This window comes from Typopeltis vanoorti, chromosome 13 (assembly GCF_054136105.1).
Source record: "Typopeltis vanoorti isolate ZY-2024b chromosome 13, IOZ_Tvanoo_1.0, whole genome shotgun sequence".
In the NCBI taxonomy this organism is placed as follows: Eukaryota; Metazoa; Arthropoda; class Arachnida; order Uropygi; family Thelyphonidae; genus Typopeltis; species Typopeltis vanoorti.
In genome coordinates this window covers 127,199,824-127,223,721 of record NC_143561.1, presented here as the reverse complement: position 1 = coordinate 127,223,721, position 23,898 = coordinate 127,199,824, and the positions used below count along the sequence as shown (strand labels likewise).

At 35.9% G+C, this 23,898-nt stretch overlaps 1 protein-coding gene across 1 annotated transcript in view; it reads left to right on the top strand.

Annotated features, from left to right (window-relative positions):
- The window catches only part of Hacl (2-hydroxyacyl-CoA lyase), a 270,179-nt gene that overhangs the window by 66,161 nt on the left and 180,120 nt on the right, over positions 1–23,898 (top strand). The window lies entirely within an intron of this gene.

Sequence of the window (23,898 nt, the reverse complement as noted above, 5' to 3'; positions counted from 1 at the left end):
TCCACTATGTTGCAATTTTTTATTAAGTTCATAATATGGCGCTGAACAAATATCCAGTTGTCTCGTGAATTTTCCCAAGCGCTCCATTAAATTATTCCTTGGTCGAGTGGTTGAATAAGTGAAGTAGTATTAGGTGGCAAAAAAGTTATTTTAATATTCGGATGGATTAAATTTGTTGGGTGGCCTGGTGCATTATCTAAAATTAGTAGAATTTTGAAGTCCATATTCTACATCAGGTACAAAACACTTGAAAAACCAATTTTCAAACATCTAGCTGTAACCCATGCCTTTTTGTTGGCCCGCCAATAAACAGATAGGATGGACTTGTCAAGCCCTTTCATCGTACGAGGATTTGCAGATCGGTTAATAAACCTTGGTTTTGTCATGTAATCACCTGATGCATTACTACAAAACAGTAGAGTAATTCTATCTTTGGAAACTTTTAATCCAGGAGCTGATCTTTCATTTTTGAAATATAGGTGTATTTTGGCATTTTTTTCCAATATAACCCAGATTCATCCGCATTGAACACAAGTTCTGGGTATTTCCGGGCAGCTTCAACATCTGCTGATGCTGATTAAGATTATACAAAGAAAACTGCTTTTTAAAGTTTTCGAACCAACCCTTACTGGCAAAATCCATGCTGAGTGCTTTCTTCTGAAGAATCTTGATTAAGTTCTTTTAAATGTTTATAAACTTTGAGAGCTTTTTTTAATAAGATTTCCATCCAAAGGAATTTTCTTTTGAGTGCAATCTTCTATCCAAATCATATGAGATTTCTCCATTTTTTCTATTAGAATATCGCAACCACGAGCAAGCACTTTGCGCTTGCCGTTGACCCAGCAATAACACCTTATCGAATTTTATGTTCATTTTGTTTGATTGTTCGAATTGTTGATTCATTTAAATTCAGAGTCCTTGCAACAACTTCTGGTTTTTCTCCAATTTTCAATTGATCCAAGATTTTAATTTTTTCTTCCAGAGAAATGAATTTTCTCTTCAATGTTGGTTTTTTCCCATTCATTGCAGTTTTAGTGGCCATTACAATAAAAATAAACTTTTACATTTAAGAAAAAGCATTACATATGTATGTAACTCACCAGAAAATAAACTGCTCTGCTTGAGAATAACACACTTATGATTTTAAATGCGCTTTCCTGGCAGGAAACGAAGACAATTTTCAACAATAAACACTTTATGCATTAAACTCTAGATGGCGAACCTATGGCACTCGTGCCAGAGGTGGCATGTCTGAGAATTTTGCTGGCACATCAATGATTTACAGGCGATATCCTTTTATACGCTTATAAATTATTCAAGTTTTTTTTTTAATTGTTACAATACGTACAAGCTGAATTTTGTTTTACACAAGACAGCAGCTATGAAGACATTTTGGTGCGGTATTAACAAAAGATCGCGAACCCAAAGACAAAAGCAACCGACAAGTGTTGAGTTGAAATGCTAATTCTCTTCAATCGAATTCCATAACATCTGAAACCGTCATAACAGCATTCACTATTAGTTTTAACACATTCACAACAGGGTGTCATTTATCGTTCCGATGGAACTTCTCATTACTGACTGGCCCAACTCACACAAACGTTTCGGTCCTTGGTTGAATTTTATGGCTTCTTGTTTGTGTTTGAGGTGGTAGGCAAACTCACACATTCATTATATGGCATGTTTCAATTCTTGGTGGTCTTTTATTTTAAGTTATCCTTTGTTGATCTGTCATAATGACATCGAGAATTTCAAATGCAATAAAAAAACACTTATTTCATAATTAAAAAATTGGACAATAGTTTTTAGTTACTGTGTTTCGGTGCAACATATGGTTTTGTTTAAGTCTATACAGCATAGTTTCTGTGAGAGGGGAAATGTGATTTATTAGTTAGTTCCATTTTTATTCTGTCTCTAATTGCACTATTTTTTGAGAATGACACTGACTGCAAAAGCCCTTTGTACAGTACCTTATTCAGTGATACAATAAAACTGAATTTGATACTTATAACTACTTGTGCGATACAGGCAGACACAAATGTAACGAAGATAAAATTTGATTTTTAAGTCCCGCGGTGAAAAATATGAAAAAAATAAAAAAATAAATAAAAAAAATAAAGGGTTACTAGAAATTGTAGACCGCATTATATCGAAACCACGTTGTATAAGTACCGCGTTATATCGAAACCACGTTGTATAAGTACCGCGTTTTACAAGGGTTACCTGTACTTGGTTTATTTCTTTATCCAAGTAAGGAGATGTGCTTTGCATTATGGGATACTAAGGCAGTGATGTGAAGTCTACCACCTTTACCACCAGTTTCCACAGTCCTGAAAATACTTCAGGTGCAAACTTTGTTTGCTTACACTTGGGTAAAGGATTAAACCAAGTATGTAATTTCTTGGTATCTTTAATTTATAATATTACCAAGTGAAAAAACTTTCAACAACCAAAATTTTTGTAAATATTACAAAAAAATTGAATTTTGTCAGTTTTTAGTACTTGTATTTATTTACCTTTACTAATAATGCTCTATTCATTGTCACATTTGGAATACTACACATAATATTTACTTTGAATTTATTAAATATCTCACTTTATTTCATTTTTTATAATTTTGCACATTCACGATCGATGATTTAAAAAAAAAATATACACCAATTGTTACTTAAAGCACATTCAATTAGTAAAAATTATTAATTTTTGTGTTGTTTAAAATGCAAGTTAACAGAATTAAGCTAATTTGTGTATGCACATGTATGATGGTACTTTGTAGAATACAATTTTTATTCTGAGTCTGTGTAAATGCAAATAATAATGATAACATATAGAAGATTAATAATCTCCTATATCAATAAGAGATTATTATTTAATTCCCTATTAATATTAGCTCCTGGGTCTATATTTTATTAGCATTTAAGTAAAATACATTCTATTTACATACGTATATATAAAATGAAGTGTGATTAACACTCCATTAGCATTGCTTTCAGCAGCAAAATAAATATTTCATATGTTTGAGAATATCTCCTTTCAATTTAGAGAAATCTCTAATGGCATGCATCTTCACTGTAATGAGATGCTTTATAACAAATTGTTTTTGTTATGTTATATACCTCTTAAGCATTGCTGAACAATTTAAGCTTATTGCAGTATGAGCTGTTGTGTACTTGATTCCTACTTTTGATAAATTAAGCGATAACCAGTCGGGTATTCTTGTGATTATTTCAATTTCTTCAGAAGACTTAATGTAGGCTCTATGTTCATTTACATAATATATATATAATATATATTAAAACTGGGGATGCTTAAGGGTCAAAGCTGTATAACTGAGAGGAGAGAATCGACCAGGGCTTCTGACTTAATGTCCAATCCTCACCATCTCGTGGTGCACCCTGTTGGGTATCTACCTGGATATTGAATGAACGAGGATGGGCTGGCAATTTGGGATTTAGCCGACCAAATTGTATTCTTATTCCAATATACAAAATGATAATACAACATGACAAAATTTCATGTCAGCTGGGGCGTCGTCCGGTTAAACAAGGCCCCCGTTGTTTTCGCCAGGGAACCAGCGCGAACAGCAAAAAGTCAACTACTGGAACAAATCTGAAAGCACACCCCAACTCAGCATCACCAGAATTAAAGATCGGTACTATCAACATAAGAAGCCTGAATGGCAAAGAAATGGAGCTAGATAAGTACCAGATCGACATAATAGGGGTGACTGAAACAAAAAAGACAAAATCTGGCGAGATCTTTCTGAGCAATAAATACAAAATGTTATGTTCTGGCAATGACAATCAAGGAAAAGGAGTAGCCATAGTATTCAACACTAAATACGAGGCTAATTTTCTCGAATGGCGGGCAATCTCAAGTAGAGTGATGTGGGCAAATATCAGAATGGGGAATTTTTTAAGGTAGAAGTGGAGGAATTTTTTGAGGCTCTAGAGAAAGCTACTGACACAATGAAAATGGAAAAGTTGGTCCTACTTGGTGATCTAAATAGCAGAGTAGGAAGTGATTGTCAGACATACAAAAATATTTTGGGAAAATTTGGAGAAAAGTGCAAAGCTAATAATAATGGCAAATTCCTGTTGGATTTCTGTTCAGGACATGGACTGGTTATTAATAACACCATGTTCCAACATAAAAATGTGCACAAATTCACATGGAGAGAAGAGGCAAGGAATAAGAAAACTCTCATTGACTATGTTATTGTCGATAGTGATGTTTTCTCTCTGGTGCAGGACACCAGAGTGTATAGAGGATTTGAAATTGGAAGTGATCACTATTTAGTCTTGAGCAGGATAAAATTGAATTTCATATTGAATAGAATGACATGTAAGAAAGTCTTAAAGCAAATAAAAGTTGAGCAGCTCTCAGATATGAACTGTAGACTAAAATACACAAAGATTATTGAAGAAAAAATGAAAGAGTTTGAAGATTCAGTGGCAAACCTTGAAGAAAACCCTGATTAATTCAGCGAGAGGCATGTGGTGAGGTTCTCTGCAAGGATAGAAAAATCAGAACTCCATGGCGGTGTTAGATTGTGATAGTGTGGAAATTTATGAATTCCTATCTTATCACAGTCTAACATGCTTTTCCCAACAAAAGAATGAGATAAATACAGTAAATTGCCTCTAAGTGTAGAATAAGTATTATGTATATATAAGTCAAGTATGTTCTGTTATGAAAAGGTTAATTAAGTATGTATTTTGTGCCATTCGCGAACGTGTTTAATTTAGTATTGAAAATGTAAAGCATTACCAGAGCTTTAGAAATTAACCTGTGTAAAAGAATTATAAAATGTAAGCACAAATCCAACAGTTGGGATGGGTGTCAAGTCCAAAGGCTACGGAGTCGTAACGCAAGGGGGGGGGTTCGCCCCAAGTAAACAATGACGTCATAGTACGTGCAACAAGCAGAGCAGACGATGGACGCCATGACGTAAGAGTTCGCCAAATATCGAAAGGGGCGAGAAACGCCGAGAAATAGGAGGGAAATATAAGGGTCATGCGACCCTGAAACAATGCTTTTTTTCCCCTGGTGTTCGTTTTCCGTGTGGTAGCGGTGGGGCGCGAGTCTCCTCGATGTCGGACGACTCCAGATAGGCAGCTACGGTCTTGGCGACCGTGTTCTCCGTGGAAGGAACGAAGTCTGGCAAGTCCACAGAAGGCCAGTTTCCTGTGAACCTCTGTAGCTCTAAAGAACCAAAGGCGAAGATAAGTAAACTTTATTTGTGTTTAACAGAATATGTGCCAAGTTAACGTGTTATGGAAAAGGAACATTAATGATATTGGATAAGATTATATTGCTATTACATAAGAAGGATATTGAAATTATGTTTATTATCTGTTGTTGTGTTTAAGTTTGCCATTATATTAAGAGAAATTATGGATATGTTTAGAGTAAAGAACTGGCATAATATTAAGAGATTGTGAAAGATATGAATGTTATCTTGTGTAGTCTGACAGAGCTATGGAACCTTAGATTGATTGTGAAAATAGTACATGAATAACGCATTAGCGAAGGTTAATATAATTCATACTTTAGGAAGCTACTGTATATTAATTTATATGTGTAACAGTAGTGTTTGAATTTTATATACCTTGTCTGAAACTCCCTTAAGATGGGATTTATTTTAGTGTTCTTATGTGTATCAACCTTTGAGTATAATAAACCTTGCTTTTGATTCTAACAAAGACTTTCTGTGATTTCTGGAATCCGATGCACCGCTTATAAAAATATTAATGCGAACCTATGCGGGATATTAAAAGAGATATTTGAAAGGGGTATATTTTGGCCACGTCTGCAGAGTTAATTGGTATCACTAAGTACTGTCCTGAGATTACCTCTTGGTTGTTAATATTAATTAATCTAATAGCGCTAAGTGGCGCAACGAAACAAATAACTTTCTTGGCGTTTTAAGAGGGGTAAATCTCTGATACTCTGGTACTGCCTCGATTTCGAGGAAATTCCATTGTCCCTCAGAGGTACCACGTGTTACCTGATAGAGTGTATCAAGGAGATATAGTAAAAGGTTAGAGTAATTGTATTTGGGAAAAAGGGTTACAACATAAACCGCGCAGCAGATAGGATATAAAATAGTTAAATAAAATTAAGATAAAGGAAAATCCATTACAACAGCGGACACATGAAGTTAAAGAGGCAGTGAAGGAAAAGAAGAAATCATATCAAAAGTTCCTGGCAAATAAGTCAGCTTGTACTCTTAGAGAATACAGAGACAAATGTCAGAAAGCTAAACACTGTGTAAAACTACCTAAACAAAAGTCATGGGAGGACTTTGGGAAGAGCATAGAAAATAAATATCAAGACGGTGGTAAGATATTCTGGAGGTTGAAGAAGCTTAGAAATGGAAGAAAGAGTGCTGTAAAAGGAGTCAGAGATGATAAAGGTGACATAAAAACAGGAGAAAAAAAGATATCCTTGAAGTATGGAGCAATTACTTCGAAAAATTTCAAAATGAAACAAGCAATGATAGCACAGTGGTAAAAAACACTCAACAGTTCTACAGTCGGGAATACGTATCCATACTTGAAGTAGAAAAAGCCATCAAAAGCTTGAAATGTGGAAAGGCAGCAGGAGTAGATGATATTCGACCAGAAATGAAGTGTGGTGGTATAAAAGTCTTACGTTGGCTGCACTGCATAGTTCAGAAAGCCTGGACAGAGGGACGAATTCCTGATGATTGGAGTAGAGCTCTCATAGTACCCATATATAAAAAGGGAAATAAAACTGAATGTGAGAATTACAGAGGTATTTCCCTACTGAGTGTTCTGGCAGGATTTATGCCAGTATAGTTGAGAAAAGGTTGCTAAGAATTGTAGAAGAACAAGCTGGATTCAGGCCAAATAGAGGCTGTTGGGATCAGATCTTCACTTTAACAAATAGTTGAGAAAGCATGGGAATATAACAAAGATCTGTATTTAAGTTTTGTTGATCTGGTAAAGGCATTTGACTTGGTGCCAAGAGAGAGGCTATTCAATACACTACAGTTATATACTGCCAATGGGACATTATATCAAGCAATACTTAGTCTTTATTTGAGTTGTAAGTCAGCAGTTAGAATTGAAGGAAATACAGGAAGATGATTTAATGTTAAATATGGTGTGAGACATGGATGTACATTATCCCCTCTGTTATTCATTATCTATATGGATCACATTATAAAGGAAAGTGGAATTAAACATGATATCAGAATTGAAGATGTTAATGTCAGCTCTTTGCTTTATGCGGATGATGTTATACTTCTAAATAAATCTGCTAAAAGTTTGCAAGATTCTCTGACTAAATTGAATAATTGTTGTAATAGATATGGTATGAAGGTCAGCAATAAAAAGATAAAGACAATGAAAATAGGTAGAATCGTGGAAAATGTCTGCTGTGTTTTAAACGGAGAACCTGTGGAACAAGTAAAACATTTCAGCTACTTAGGCACGATTTTTAGTGAAGATGGTAAATTAAATATGAAAATAGATAATAGAATCAACAAAGCTGGTATGTTAGTAAGTCAATTGAATAAATTCATGTGGAATAAGAGAGAAATTAGTTGGAACACTAAATTAGCTGTATACAAGATAGTGTTCAAACCAGTTTTTAACTCATGGATCTGAGAGCAGGGTCAGAAGTAAAACACTTGACCAAAGACTAGAGACCGCAGATATGAGAGTCCTGAGAAAGATTAGAGGCGTGAACAGATGGCATCAATGGCAATATCATATTAACAATGAGGAGATTAGGAAAGAACTTGACATTGTCAGCATCCAGGAATGCATTAGCAGAGCTAATCTCAGGTGGTATGGTCACTTAAACAGAATGGGCGAGGAAAGATTAATAAAACAAATGTTCTCTGCCAGGTTGGCAGGAAAACGACCCATAGGAAGACCAAGATATAGGTGGATTGATACAGTACAAAGTGCCTTAGACGATAGAAATATAAGATCTGATAATGTTGGAGTCTTGACAAGTAACAGACTGATTTGGAGGAAAATTATAGATAGGAAGTTAGTGATGATGTAAATTTTTCATGTAGTACTATCATATCCTGTACACCCCTTGAAGGTACATGTCAACAGTTTAATGATGATGATGATATTAAAATTGCGTGTGATTAAATGAAATATCATCAATTTCCTGATAGGTAGCGTGAAGTGGTGTTGAGACTACTATGAAAGTATTACATGATTAAGATTACATTATTATTGAATTTCTATCAACAATAATTTTTCTTTAAATTAGTCTGTTATTTATTGAAACTTCAATATTATCATGTTTAACATTTCCTGCTTCTAAAGTAGTACTTCTAACTGAATCAGTCCACCTAGACCTTGGTCTTTCTCTGAGTCTCTTTCCTGCCACCTTAGCATCAAACATCCTGTTTTGCTAGCCTTTCTTCACCCATTTATTCTATTTAAGAGCCATATACCATCTTACATTAGTTCTACTCACACGTTCTTGATTGCAAACAATGTCAAAATTCTTTCCTAATATCTTCATTTTTAATACAAATCTGCCGATCATGCTATCTGATCATGCTCCTAATTTTTCTCAGAACTCTCATATCTATGGTCGCTAGTCTTTGATCGAGCGCTTTATTTCGAATGCAATGCTCAGATCCATAACTTGAAACTGGTTTGAACACTGTCTTGTCTACTGCTAGTATAATGTTTTGACTAATTTCTTTCTTATTCCATTTGAATTTATTTAACTGGTTCCACAATACCAGCTTTGCTTATTCTCTTGTATATTTTCAAATTTAATTTGCCATTTTCACTAAAAATTGTGCCTAAATAACTGAAATATTTTACTTCTGAAATTTTTTATATTCCTAATTATTTGATAGTTTTGATCTGTTTATTGCTGATTTTCATGTCAAATTTGTTACAGCTGTTATGCAGTTTAGTTAACGAACCATGGAGATTTGCATTGAATGTGTTTTATGCAGAATTCATTTCCTACTCTGCTGTTTAAACTTTTGATAATGGCCAGAGTTTTCCCCAATTTTCTTTGTCAGCTACTTTCTGTAATTATTGAAAACATTCCTCTACTTCCTTATTAAAACCTTGATGGGACTATGAGTACAAATAAATTTCATTGTCTAATACAGCATTTCCCAGATTTTTCCTACGACAGAACACTTCACAAATCCTGAAATTTTCATGGAGCATTTGTTATTTTGTAAATGTATTAATAATTATTTATGGCATAATCAAGAGTATTAGTACACTTATGTATATGGTGTGACATGTTGACAAATATAAAATTACATTTAAATCAGTTATCAATCACTGGACTAATGAAATTTTGTAGCATATTGTAGTTTCCTGCTGATTTTCATTGACCCCCATTCTGATCACCAAAATTTGATAATGTTATAAGTACTTACAAGTGAATGCAGACTTTTTCTCCTGTGTGCTTGTAGTTTTCTCCTCCTTTTGTACATCCTGGAGGTGGATGAATCACTATCTGTTGCATCTTAAACACCTTCAATAAGAGATTTCTTAACACCAAAATTAAACAAAGTCTTTTGTCTCTTATTTATATTAAAATTTAAATCTGTAGGCCTATTATTTTTAAAAAATCACGGCACTACGGTTTCGAAATGAATACTTTCACCCCACAATACAAATTTGCAAAGAAAGTATTCACTATTACTAGAGAACAGGATACAGACTACCTTGATCTTCAATTTCCGTGGAAAAATTTTCTTTATACTTCCTTGCTGATTGGTCACTAACATTTGCAACACAGATGTTATTTCATTCAGTTTTGAGAACGGAGGATACACCACCCATTGTTGTAATCAGCTTGCAGGCAATTTTTATTATGTCCACATGATATTTCTAGTTCGTCTGCTAGTTCAATTTTCATTCTGTTTATAGTACTTTGTAAATTTTTTACTTTATCAAATAAAATAATCTTTGTAAATTTTTAACAGTAGTACTTAACATGTAGGTAAGACTCTCCCTCAGACTAATTGAGTCTCAGAACAGTGTTTTCCTAAATCCTAGTTTCACAGTCATCACCAGTATGTTGTTTATGCCAATATGTAATACTGTTTTAGCTACCTTGCTAGAACATCCTCATTCATTCTGCCAAAAGATATCTAGTAATAGTGTGCACACACATAATAGTAAATAAGGATTAGACGTTTGGTCAAAAATCCCTTTTGGTGCCACACATTCCTTGTGGGCTGTATGAAGGTCTCTTCAGTTATTTAACTTGGTTTCAATAATGGAAGTCAGTGACTTGAAATAATCAAAATCCTAAAAAAATGAAGGGAAACTCGCATAAAAAAACTTGATATAAAATTTTCACCTTAACGTCACGGGCATCTTCAGTATAGGATCATAGAATGGCAAATAAACAATAACAGACAATTCTGGAAAGTACCACCTTAATAGCTAATCTAAGATAACTAAAAATGGTCAATTTTATAACTTGAGAGAGACACATGTAAAATCTCTCATGATATGTTACATAGTAACATATCATGATATTATCATGTTCGCTTTTACATGATTTTCTAAGAAGATTGCAGTTAAAGAAATCTTAAATTTTGTCTGTAATAATCTTATATTTGTAATAAATTAACCATGAGCCTTTGTTAAAATAATGTGGTGCATGACATCATGTAATGCTGTTAACTGGTGCAATTCGTAAGTCAAATTCTAAGAATAGTGAAGAATTCTAAGAATCGCCATATATGGCAATTTCAGAAGACATGCGAAGCATGATGTCATCATGGTCGGATGTCAATAGGTGACCATATATGGAAGTTTCAAGAGACACGCATGTGTAGAGTGGCAGTCCAGGTATATATAAGGCGAGATGTTGAGAAGGACTTTGTCTTAAGGTGAAAATCCTATCTGGGTCCACCACCATGTGAGAGCCGTTGTCGGTAATCAAAAGAGAAACATCGTAGGTTTAGGAATCTTCTGCCTGGGTTTGCCGCCACGTGAGATCTGTTGTCGGCAATTGAAAGAGGAGCATTGCAAGGGTCCTAAAGGGCATAGAATAATTAATGACTTAGACAAAGAAGAAATTTGGCACAGAATCGAGCTAGCAGAAGGAAAGAAAGACAAGGAGCACTTATGTGTGAACAAAAGATTCATTAAAAGGCAGTGCTGAACGAGAATTGTAAGTAGTTGTATATGTGATAATTCTGAACAAGAATGTACATTAAGTGTGTCTGTTTATGGGTACAATAAGATAATGTAAATTGAAATTGAATTAAGCTGACTCAAGATATGCTTTGTCAGTTTGTGTATATATGACGGGTAGGGTATTCTTGATTGTGAATTAGCTTTAAAAGAAGAAAATTCAAACTAAGTTTGAATTAGGAAGAATTGAAAATAACTGATAATTGTATGCTGTTGTATATTTATGTATATGTAAATCAAACTGTAAATATTTCTTTTTGACTTAAATGGTTTGTGAACAACACATCGGGCTGATTCTGTCAGTGCATTATCCTAAAAATTTCGAATATGCATAAGATAAAGTTTGTGATCAATAACACTGGCCAACAAAAAAAAAAAATTTTTTTTCTGCTGATTATGATCTGACACTTGTTTTTTACTAATTTGGGTGCGCTGATTTCAAATATCAAACCCATTTTTCTCTATCATGTCAACTTTTTCCTCTATGGCATTTTCTTTTTGCTAATTTGTAAGTTTTTGATAGTTTTAAGGAGGCAGTACTATTGAGAGGATCAAAAAAATCGATTTTTTAATATTCTTTTCTGAAAGTATGTACTTTTAAAAATCTGTTCCTAACTTTTTATCAAGAAATTCAAAAAATTCCCGAAGATATAGCATATGCCTATTATTCAAAGCGGTGCACAGAGCAGAATCGGAGCACTCACCGCTCTCGCTTGTTAGTAAACGAATAAATGCGTCAACGGCTTGTACTGGCGCTTTGTATGCGAGAGAGGCCGATAACTGACCTAATACGTTTAGGTGATGAAAAGTAGGCGATGACAACTGCCTAAAACAAATGAATGCTATATGCGTCATAGCGGACAAAGAACGATTGAAATCAGTCAATCGTTAATCGATCGTGAAAGTATGATGAGCGCTTATAACGTTTCAATAAAGTCTCTGTTTTTTTTGTCTTGTTAATTGCATGTTAGTCGGCAGTGAAGAAAATTCGTTTACTAACAAGCGAGAGCGGTGAGCACTCTGATTTTGATCTGCGCACCGCTTTGAATAATAGGCTATATCTTCGGGGATTTTTCGAATTTCTTGATAAAAAGTTAGGAACAGATTTTTAAAAGTACATACTTTCAGAAAATAATATTAAAAAATCGATTTTTTTTGATCCTCTAAATAGTACTGCCTCCTTAAAACTATCAAAAACTTACAAATTAACAAAATGAAAATGCCATAGAGGAAAAACCTGACGTGGTAGAGAAAAATGGCTTTGATATTTGAAATCAGTGCACCCAAATTAGTAAAAAACAAGTCTCATATAAAAGTCAGCAAAAATTGTGTTGGACTGTGTAATCAATCCAAGACTAAATAAAGATAAGGATATTAACATAAGCGGGGAATGCTAACAATATCTGCTTTGCCTTTAGGTAAAAGTCTTATAATCTCGCACTTAGTACATAGTCTAACTGGCGCAGTTGTAAAACAAATAAATTTGTTATACTCTAGAGCATGAAAACATAGGATCTGGTAGAAAAAAGTGGTGGTAGTTGATAGTCAAGGCAGTCAACCATTTACAATTTGAAGTTTTAAGTAAAAAGAACAACAAAGATTAGTAGGGTATAGGTGGTGCCTGTGAATAAGTTACGTTAAACTAGTGCTCCTGCATTTTATCATAATTGCAAGTGTTTTTTGTGCAAAATAAGTAGTAAATGGGAAAAGTAACAGAGGCTACTAAGGAGCCGATTTACTTCAGCACAACTTGTAAGTACTCACAGTTCATTAAATCAGCTATTTTTTACAACTAAAATACAGCCATGTGAAAGCGCTGAAACTACCATGCGAAGTAAAGATGCCAGCAACAAAGGCCAACAACAGAAGATTAACTCGAGTCTCGTCAGCATAGAATCGCCGATCGCCAACAAACCGAATGACATTACAAAGGTGCTGCAGCTGTGAAACCGAAGTTAAAGAAAGGGAAAAAAGTATATTGTGCAATTTCTGTTGTTGCAACTGGCTACATATTTCCTGCCTCCCTTTTGTAAAACAGCTACTAAACCTAGGCAAAAGAGTTGGAAACCTCAAACAACAGCTTAATACTATTATTGATACTTTCTCCTTCAAAATCGGAAAGTTGGAAACCAAGCTTGAGACACTCGACGACCAGCACCTGATCACAGGTGTTCCCATGCCTGCTAACAAACTTTGCGAAATAATCGCATCGACGGTGCACAAGTCACTCAAAGCCCAAAATAGGAGACTCAACTCCATTATTCTGAACTTTTTGACGGAAAACGGTAAATCCTTAAAAGAAAACGTCGGCAAACTAGCAGGAGAATGCAATTTCGATCCCAGAAATATTATATGCCATCATTTCAGACACATAAACAAATGAAAGGATGGAACGAACTTTCCAAGTCTCGTGAAAGTGACCTGCGACACACCATCAAACAAATCAAAATTTATAATGGCAATAAACAAGCTAAAGGACACTTATCCTCAGTCGTGCATACATCCTTGACCTGATTTAACCTTTGCCCAGAGAAAACAAAGATGCCAACTCTGAAGACAACTAGAAAAAAACTCCAAAATGGAGACAATAGTTGGATGATAGACTACAAACAAACCAAACTAGTGCAAAAACCAAGTGATGCCACCAAGGACACATGTATGCAGGCACTGCATAGGAAACATGCAAGACCCTTGCGGTCAAATCCATGCCTCACATGACCCTCCATATCCACTTCACCAACATCTGTGGCCTCAATTCCAACCTTAATAGTGTCCACTACCATTTGCAGTCCACCAAACCCCACTTCTTTTAAACAGAAACTCAAATCTCACCCTCCCCAGCACTATTCATCTCAACCTTCGTAACTATACACTATTTAACTCCTTTCGACCCAAGGGTGGTGTATATGCATATATCCCCTCTATATCAAATCAAATCTAATCAAAGGATAGATAGACATACTGTTATTTGTCTATCTATCCTTTTTTTTTAATCTTTTCTTATCTAATCACTTTCTATCTTAATCTTCCTTATTTTATCAATATCCTACCGGCTGCGCCATTTGTTATTGTCTACTTTCCTATCCTTATTCTGAATTTTATATCTGGCATATCACGACACCTTAGCTTACTTAAATTTCCTTTCTCTCTTCTATCAAATCCTACTGGGCACGCTATTATTTGTAATCTTATATATCGTATTGTGCCCCCTTTTCTCTTTATTGAGATCCCTCTTTTATTTGTTTAATACATGGCTATTATCATCTTAGCTCTTTCACATACAAGTAAATCGCTGGTCTCCTAATAAATTATTTCTTAGGATCTTTGCAGTCTAATTGGCCTCTTTACTTTCTAAACATTATCTTATCACACAACAATCTGATGGAGTCTACCCTATAAGTATTAACACATTTATTTTTTTACTGCACCAGCTAATAGCTATGATAGAAAGGATTCTTGCTCAGGGTGACGCCTTCAGAGTGACATATAACTTGAATCAGAATTAATCTTATCCCTCTGTTTATTTCTTTCTTACAGTCGTGGCTCGCTTAATATATTTATTCTCCTGGGTTTATCCCGCTTAGTTCGTTGATTTTTTTTTTATGAGCGGTGGTTTTGAATTCATATAACTCAAACAGATCAGGCAAGTACATAAATGAAACAATTTATTGAGTCTTAAGGAGATATACAATTATACAATTCAAACAGGTTAGTGTGTATGCACTCAAGTTAGATCAAAGGCTCAAATTAAATTATACTAATTACACATTAAATTGGAATAACCACTAATACAATCAATTTTGTATAATTTCATAGGTAATCATCATACCATTCTGATGCACGTGGCCTTGAGTTAACACAATAACATAATTTATACATTAAACATAGCATGATCAGATATCTACTCGGCCTCGTGGGCAAACAAATCTTGACACTATTTCGGGCCATGCCTAATTGTAGGCTATTCTTACAGTCCCTTAAAGCTTAGTCCATTACAAATGTTCTCACAGGAATTCACTCTCTTCTATAACAGGAAATAGGATTTTAAAAGTCTACATTGCCATCTCTGTCCTTGAATTCTTAAATTTTGTTCCTGCCTTGTCTGGTCATCAAGGCCTTCAATATGGTCCCTTTAGAGGATATCTTCCGTCGATCTGAGCGAGTAGAATCTCATCGGGAAAACTGGGAGGTAGCACGGTAATGTTGCCTTGTATGGCCGGCATCAATTTGGTTCTTCCGTCGCACGACAACGCACAGCTATCCTAGAGCACGGACATAGCTTGGCCCAATACAAACGCTATGACAGACGAACCAAATGCCTTCCCCGACTGGTCAGGAAACTTCCCCGACGATGAGCTCGACCACTGTCCGAGAGATCAGGAACCAGGAATCCAGGAAAAAAGATCTCGAGTCGTGCTTGCAAGGCCTTTTTGTTTAATTTTCTCCTCTCGGCAATTCTCGATCTTCGCGATGCACGCCAATGCGGTCACATGAGCTAACGTCAATCTCCTTAGCTCCCTCTATTTTAATCGCATGTGTGTCTGCTTTCCTTTCCTGGAAAACGCTTAGGTTTCCTTTTCCAGTACTTCTCTCTCTCCCTTCTTTTTCATAATGCAGGATGGCAAAAGTGACCCTTGAACTCTGATTCATAGGCCTTGCTAATTTAGTACTAGAGAATGGTCTTTTTTAAGTGGATTTGTCAGCTTACATGGATCTATATCTGGTCCACACTTAATACAGATTATATATAAAAGCTTACTATACAAATTTACGTGATTCCTAATTTATAATTGTTTTGCACTTGTAAACAACTTACACTTATCCTATTGCCAACGTTCCATATTCTCTGCCTAAGTTGCATTAAAGTTGTCACTTGAATAATTTACATTAAACATTTCTTACCCCTTCAGGACACAACATACCCTGCCACAGAGCACCTAACCTAGAATCGCCCAACTTCAACCTTCTTTGGCTGAAGATATCCCTCCCCCTACTCATTCAAATTCACATGCTGTCTTTATTGCTCTCCTAATACCACCAATCACTCTGAGCATTTTCATTTCCTCTCCTTAAAAGTTGATTTTCTCCAATTCCACTCTCCTAACAGTGAAATCATCCTCCCGGGTGATTTTAGCATCCATAACATCAATTGGCTTCCAGTTATACAGATCCTGCAGGCAGAGATGCGGAAACATTTCCAATCACTAATGACCTTACACAAATTGTTCCAAAACTGACCAGAATACCAGATAATCCGAACCATTTCCCAAATACCCTAGATCTCTTCCTTACTAATGACCCCTCCAAATATGCAGTGAATGTAGTGAGCCCCCCCCCCTTGAGTAATTCTGACCACAACCTAGTGCTCATCTCCTCCCCATGCAACAATGCTTACACAGTCACTCCCATGCAAGAGTAGTTTGGCATTATAACAGTGCCAAATGGAACAGTCTCCCAGACTGCTATGCTTCATTCCCATGGTATTGACTATTGTTTCTGGTATTCCAGTCCAAACATATGCACCGAACACATCACGAAAATAATCCTCACTGGCATGAAAACATACATTCCCCACACTATTCGGAACTGCCGTCACCTAACTAAACCTTGGTTCTCCAAAAGATGTGGCAAGGCTCTACAAATGAAAAATCAGGCATACCACAACTGGCTCAAATCAAGAACCCCCATCCTCCTTCAATGCTTATACCGAAGCCTGAAACAGATGCAAGAAAATTATCAATGCTTCTAAAACAGAATTTGAATAGGCAAGAAGTAGGAAGCTTGGCAGCCATGCCTTTTGATCTCTTGCCAAGGCAATTGGCTGTAACTATACCCAGATGACTCAATTGCAACATCACACATAGAAAAAGCCAACCTCCTGGCTTCACACTTTGCCTCCAATGCAAATATAATTGACAATGGCAAATGCCCTCCAGTCAATCCAACTGCCCAACATACAATGCCCCGTGTATCCTTTTGCCAAAAAGATATCATAAACCCGTTGTCTAAATTAGACACAAAAAAGTCTCCTGGCCCTGACTGCATTCCTCCAATTGTCCTGAAGGTCTGTGCACCAGACCTAACTCCTATCCTATGCCATCTGTACACAGTCTCTTATTCCACTGGTATATAAGAAAAATGGCCTGGAAACTGGGCTATATTCAAAAATTCACCTATTATATTCACCCATTCCTAAAAAGGGTGACAAATCACTGCCATCTAACTACTGCCTTATCTCACTCACTTCGGTCCTATCTAAAGTGATAGAGAAAACCATCAACTCTCGACTCCTAATCTACCTTGAAGATACCCGGCTATTAAGCGACCACCAGTACGGATTCCATCGAAGCCGATCAACACGAGATCTACTGTCATACATCACGCATCACTGGACAAATGTCATGGAGAAATTTGGCGAATCTGAAGTAGTTGCACTTGATATCTCTAAAGCCTTTGACCAAGTTTGGCACAAAGGTTTACTAAGCAAACTCCCATCATTTGAACAGCAGTCCAAATGGATGAGCGTCTCAGGACTTCTGCAGATGGATTGCCAGCTTCCTGTCTGGACGTACACTCTGTGTGTGATGGTAGACAGATCCCTATCCTCTCACCATCCAACTAATGCTGGGGTCCCACAAGGTTCAGTTCTCTCACCAACCCTCTTCCTTCTATATATTAATGACCTACTTCAGTTGACCTCTAACCCGATACACAGTTTTGCAGATGACAGCACATTACACTCCTCCCTTTCATTTGACAAACCCTATTCTACACAACTTACTTAGACTCACAGAACATCAACCACCACTGCCTTTAATTCCGACCTCCAAGCCATCCTCCAATGGGCTCGGATAACCTTGTCAACTTCTGCGCTAGTAAAACCCAGTTCTGTCTTATTTTTCATAAAAAAGAACCATTTTCGCCAACATTGTTTTTGATAACACTGAAATTCCCAGACAAGATGAGATTTCTCTTCTCGGAATTACCCTCACATCAAATCTCTCCTGACATAAACGCATCACAACCATTGCATCCTCAGCTTCCAAAAAACTAGGTTTTCTTTTTCACTCAAGATATTACTTCACTTCTAAACAGCTGTTAACATTATACAAATCTCAAATCCACCCAGGTATCAAATACTGCTCTCACATTTGGAGTGGGGCTCCTAAAAGTTCTCTCAAAATGCTTGACTCAATACAGAGGAGAGCAATTAGACTGATAAATGACGCACCTCTCACCAACTCACTCCCCTCACTTTCACAAGTTTTTGACTTTTCCCAACCCACCACCCATATACAGTACTAACGTACTATAGGTTGACCAGCCAACCTCTCTTATATGGGCCCAACATTAAAAAAAAAAAAAAATAGAAATAAAGAACATTATATAACACGTGCGTGCACATAAAGTTAGTACTTTTTTAAATCTGCTAATCTTTCCTATCTCACACAAAGGGATATGCTTCTCGTAGACAGGCTTATACGTTGGTTATGCATTTCTAAATCACTTAGGGAATTGAACAATGTAGATTCGAATATAAATTAAATTATACTTTAATAATTATTTCCAATATTTTGGCAATATCATGTTGCCATTTTCAAAAGGAACTTACAAAAAGGCACTACAACACAGTAACTGAGAATGAAGATGTGAAGCTATCGTTCTCCTAGAAGTCCTGATGGTGCCCTGTAGTAGGCTAAGTAGGTGTTCTTGGCCGTTGGGCTGAAAGTCTGCTGATGTATGCCTCCCAAATTTGGGACAGTCGCATACAACCAAATTTGTTGAGGTTGGGAGAGTTTCTTAGGGCTGAGAAAATTCTCCAAACAAATAGAGGGGACAGCCATGGGTTCACCACTCTCCCCACCCTTGGCCAATTTCTTTATGGAGACCTTTGAAGAAAAAGCCTTAGCCTCTGCCTCACAAAAACCAACCATATGGCTCCGCTACGTTGATGATGTGTTTGCTATTTGGCCACATGGCTCTGAAACACTCCTCGCTTTCCGTACACACTTAAACAACCAACACACCAGAATCAAGTTCACCCTGGAAAAAGAGCAGCCTCCCTTTCTTAGACACACTAGTCACCCTCAGCCTGATGGAACCATGGTTTTCTCAGTTTATAGAAAACCCACCCATACAGGCAGATACATTCACCAACAATCCCACCACCCTCCCTCACAACAATATGGAGTGGTGAAAACACTATACAATAGGGCTAAACTAATCTGTTCTAACGACATGGCCTTAAACACTGAACTAAATCACATCAACACTTTCTCAGCCAATGGCTACCCCCCCCCTGCCAAAAAACAATCCAAAAAATATTAAAACCTACAAACCACAGGCCCCCCCTCCCCCCTCCACAACAAAGATTACTCTAAATCCATCACCATTCCCTACATTCGAGGCACCTCGGAAAAAATTACCAAAATTTTAAAAAAACATGACCTCACCTCTGTTACAGGCCTTACAGAAAATTGGCATCTCTTATCTGCTCCACCAAAGACCAACCACTTACCCTAGACCTACCTGGTGTATACCAGGTCCCTTGCAGTTGTAAACTGTCGTATTTTGGCCAAACAGGCAGGGCAGCGAATATCAGAATTTCTGAACACAAGGACTACATCCGGTTTCACAAGTACAGCCATTCTGGTCTTGCAGACCATGCTCTGGATACATGCCACAGAATACGGTGGAAGAAAGCTACATTAATACACCGTAGCAAATACAAATTCGAGAGACTATTTATGGAATCAGCCTCAGCCCTAAGAAACTCTCCAAACCTCAACAAATTTGGTTGTATGTGACTGCCCCAAATTTAGGAGGCATACATCAGCAGACCTTCAGCCCAGCGGCTAAGAACACCTACTTATCCCGCTAGATGGCACCATCAAGACTTCTAGGAGAATGATAGCTTCATATCTTCATTCTCGGTTACTGTGTTGTAGTGCCTGCATGCACGTGCCTTTTTGTAAGTTCCTTTTGAAAATGGCAATGTGACAGTGCCGAAATATCGGAAATATTTATTAAAGTATAATTTAATTTATATTCGAATCTACGTTGTTCAATTCCCTAAGTGATTTAGAAAGGGATATGCATTTACCACTGTATCTGTTTAAGTTAGGACAATGAAGTAAAGTTTCATGTTTTCACAAGATCTAAAAAGGCTATTTGTTTATTTACTTCTACTTCTAGGGTGAATTGGATTCTGGGATGAAGTGCATTTAATTTTGGAAGAACCTACTGCAACTGAGAGGAAAATCCCATTCCAAACTGCAAAAATATTCTACTAGTTGCCAGCTTCTTCATGAAACACTTTGAATAGTGTATGTTTGATGACATATCACCTAGATCCACACATTGGTACAGATATATGAATGATGTTTTTGAAATTTGGAATAGCTGCAGAAGTTTCTTTCCAAGTTAAATGCACTTCATCTCAGGATCCAATTCACCTTAGAAGAAGTGAATAACCAAACAGCCTTAAGATTTTCTAATTCTTTGTCAACCAGATAAAAGCTTACAATTTTCAGTTCATTGAAAGAAGACTCATACATACCATTATATCTACACTGAATCTCACCACTATCCTAATCAAAAAGTCTGGAAGTATTAAGACTTTAGTACATTGTGCTCATTCTTTGTTTTTCAGACGAACCTTTACTGAAAAAAATACATTAAATCCAACTGGCTAAACAAAAAAGCAGAAAAATGCAATGAGGCATATAAACACCATAACTCAAAAACATTGCATAACACAATTAAAGAAATTACAAAAAACTTTTCACCGCTAACAATGATCAACTATCAGGGCGAGGAAACAGGAAATCCAAATGCGATAAATTCAATATGGATGGAACACTACCAAGAAACCTTTAAGAATGAAAGCAATAGCTACCTAATAACAAAGCCCCACACTAACTCAAGACATGACACTTTAATGATCCTTCCATCGGAAGTGGAGAATGCTCTAAAGCAAATGAAATCTGACAAAGCACCAGGGATAGAACAAATCCCATCAGAACTCTGGAAAGAAGGAAAGCAAACAACTTTAAAACTCCATACCACACTTTTCAACAAAATCATTAAAACAGGAGAAATACCAGAAGATTGGAGAACAGGAATTATCATACCAATTTACAAGAAAGGTGATAAGAAAAATTTTAAAAACTACAGACCAATCACATTACTCAGCCATGCTTACAAAATATTTACAAGAATCTTACAGAACAGAATAAAGAGCACATATGAGATCGTTCTTAGTGACGAACAGGCAAGCTTGGGGAAGAATCGCTCCACATTGGATCAGATCTTCATAATATAAACACTAGCAGAATTATACTGGGAACATAACAAAAATATCTTTTACTGTTTTATAGATTTTAAACAGGCATTCAACTCAATAAACAGAGTAACCTTATTAAGAATATTAAAACAGAAACAAATCGATGAAGATATCCTAAACTACTTAGAAAAATATTAGTTTCACAGAAGCAATAATTAAATTCAATAGTATAACAACAGATAAAATAAACGTCAGTAAAGGAGTAGCCCAAGGATTTCCCATCTCCCCATACTTTTTAACATCTACCTAGAGGATATCGTTAACCAAGCCTTGGAAGGAGAAAAAGGGATCAACCTAAATTGTTATAACCTTAATAACATAAAATACGCAGATGACATTGTAATGATAGCAGACACAAAAGAAAAAATGGTGAACCTAATAACCAAACTAAACAATATGGCTAAAGAATACAGCATGACCATAAATACAGACAAAACAAAAATCTTGATAATTGAAAGAAATGAAGAAAAACTAAACTTCTCCTTGAATGGATCAACAATTGAATAGGTAAAACCATTGAACTATTTAGGAACAGTAATAACAGAACACCTAGATACCATGATCACTATTAAACATAGAACATCAACTGCATGGTCATCATTTAATAAGCTAGGTAAAATCTGGAAAAATAAAATCTCCAAACCTCTAAAAATAAAATTATATAATGCAATTATAATACCCACTGTGCTATAGCTTCAGAAACTTGGACACTCAAGAAGACAGAGATATGAAAACTGGAGATGCTTTCGAGATGAAATGTCTCAGAAAAACAAATAAAGCAAAATGGACAGAAAAGAAAACAAATGAAACTCTAAGACAAGACTTAAAATACAGAATCATTAATTGAAAGCAAGAATCATTAATCAAAAGAAGACAACTTCAGTGGTATGGACATGACAAGAGAATGCCATCAAAAAGACTACCCAACCTTGCTCTGTATGCAAGAATAAAAGCAAAAATTAAAAAAAGGAGGACCAAGAACTAAATGGATAACAACAATAAAGGTCAACTCTGGATTACAAACATATAGACAGCTCACCAGCCATGCAAGAAACCGAGACTCCTGGAGGTTGTTGTGGAAGCATAAGACTTAACTCGTGCCTGACAGAAGAGGACAGTAAGTAAATCCAACCTTTTATCAAATGATTTTAAGGATTCTTTCATCAAAAAAAAAAAAAAACTTTTACCAGTTATGGTATCTCTGTCTCTTCTAATACAGAAGAAATATCTTGTGTTGTTATTCCTTATATGCAAGGCATTTCTGAACACATAGTAGCAAAAACTGCTGAATGTTTTTGTTGCCTTTCATCCCATCAGAAAAATATCCATATTTCTTGTTTCTCCTAAGAACAAGTGTCCACCTCTAGGTTTTATTCCTTGCTCTTGCAGATTATCTTATTTTGGACAAACTGGAAAATCTTCTTTTATGCATCTAGAACATAGGTTCCCAAAGTGGGCGGTACTGCCCCCCCAGTGGGCGCTGAAGCCTTCGTGGGGGGGGGGGGGCTATAGTGGGATCAGAAACATTTGGGGGCATTCAGGTGGTCTAGGGGTTGGTGGCTCTTTATAGAAAAAATTAATATATATTTAAAAATTAATTATTTTCGTGATTTTGCGATTAGATAATCATTTAAAATTTAAATATTGCATTTTAATTCATCTTATGCCCGTCTTACACGATCAATTTTTTTTATAAATTTTCTGTTTCAATTATTTAATCATTTGAAAATAGAGCATGTATATATGTGTGTATAATAGGTTATGTATACAGTAGCAAATATATTCGTTATATTTCATTTCAAAATATATATATAAAACCACTTTTCTAATTGATTTGTACAAAAATAAACCCAATTTTATATAATTTAATATTATGGGGGACATTACAAAATTTATGTCTTGCAAAGTGGGCAGTGGCCCAAAAAAGTTTGGGAACCTATGATCTAGAAGAACACAAGTCTTATATTACATATGAGTCTGAATGAACAGTCTGGACTTAATAAGCATGCTATCTGCATTAAATATAGTTTATTTGGACAAGATGAGTCTTGTAAAAAGCAGTTTTCCTATAGAACATCCCTATATAAGAAACGTTTGTAACTTTACTTCATTCTCCTAATTTAAACATACCTGGTGGTCTATGTCTATCCCCTTTGTGGGAGATAGTACTTATTTAAATCTACTAATCTTTCTTATCTTTATGTGTATATCTTTTTAAGTTGGGGAAATTACTGACCATTTTTAGTTATCTTACGTTAGCTACTATGGTGGCCCTTTTTAGAATCTCCTGTTGTTTATTTGCCATTCTATAATCCTATACTGAAGATGCCAATGCCACTTGGGTGAAAATAATTTACTTGAGAAGTT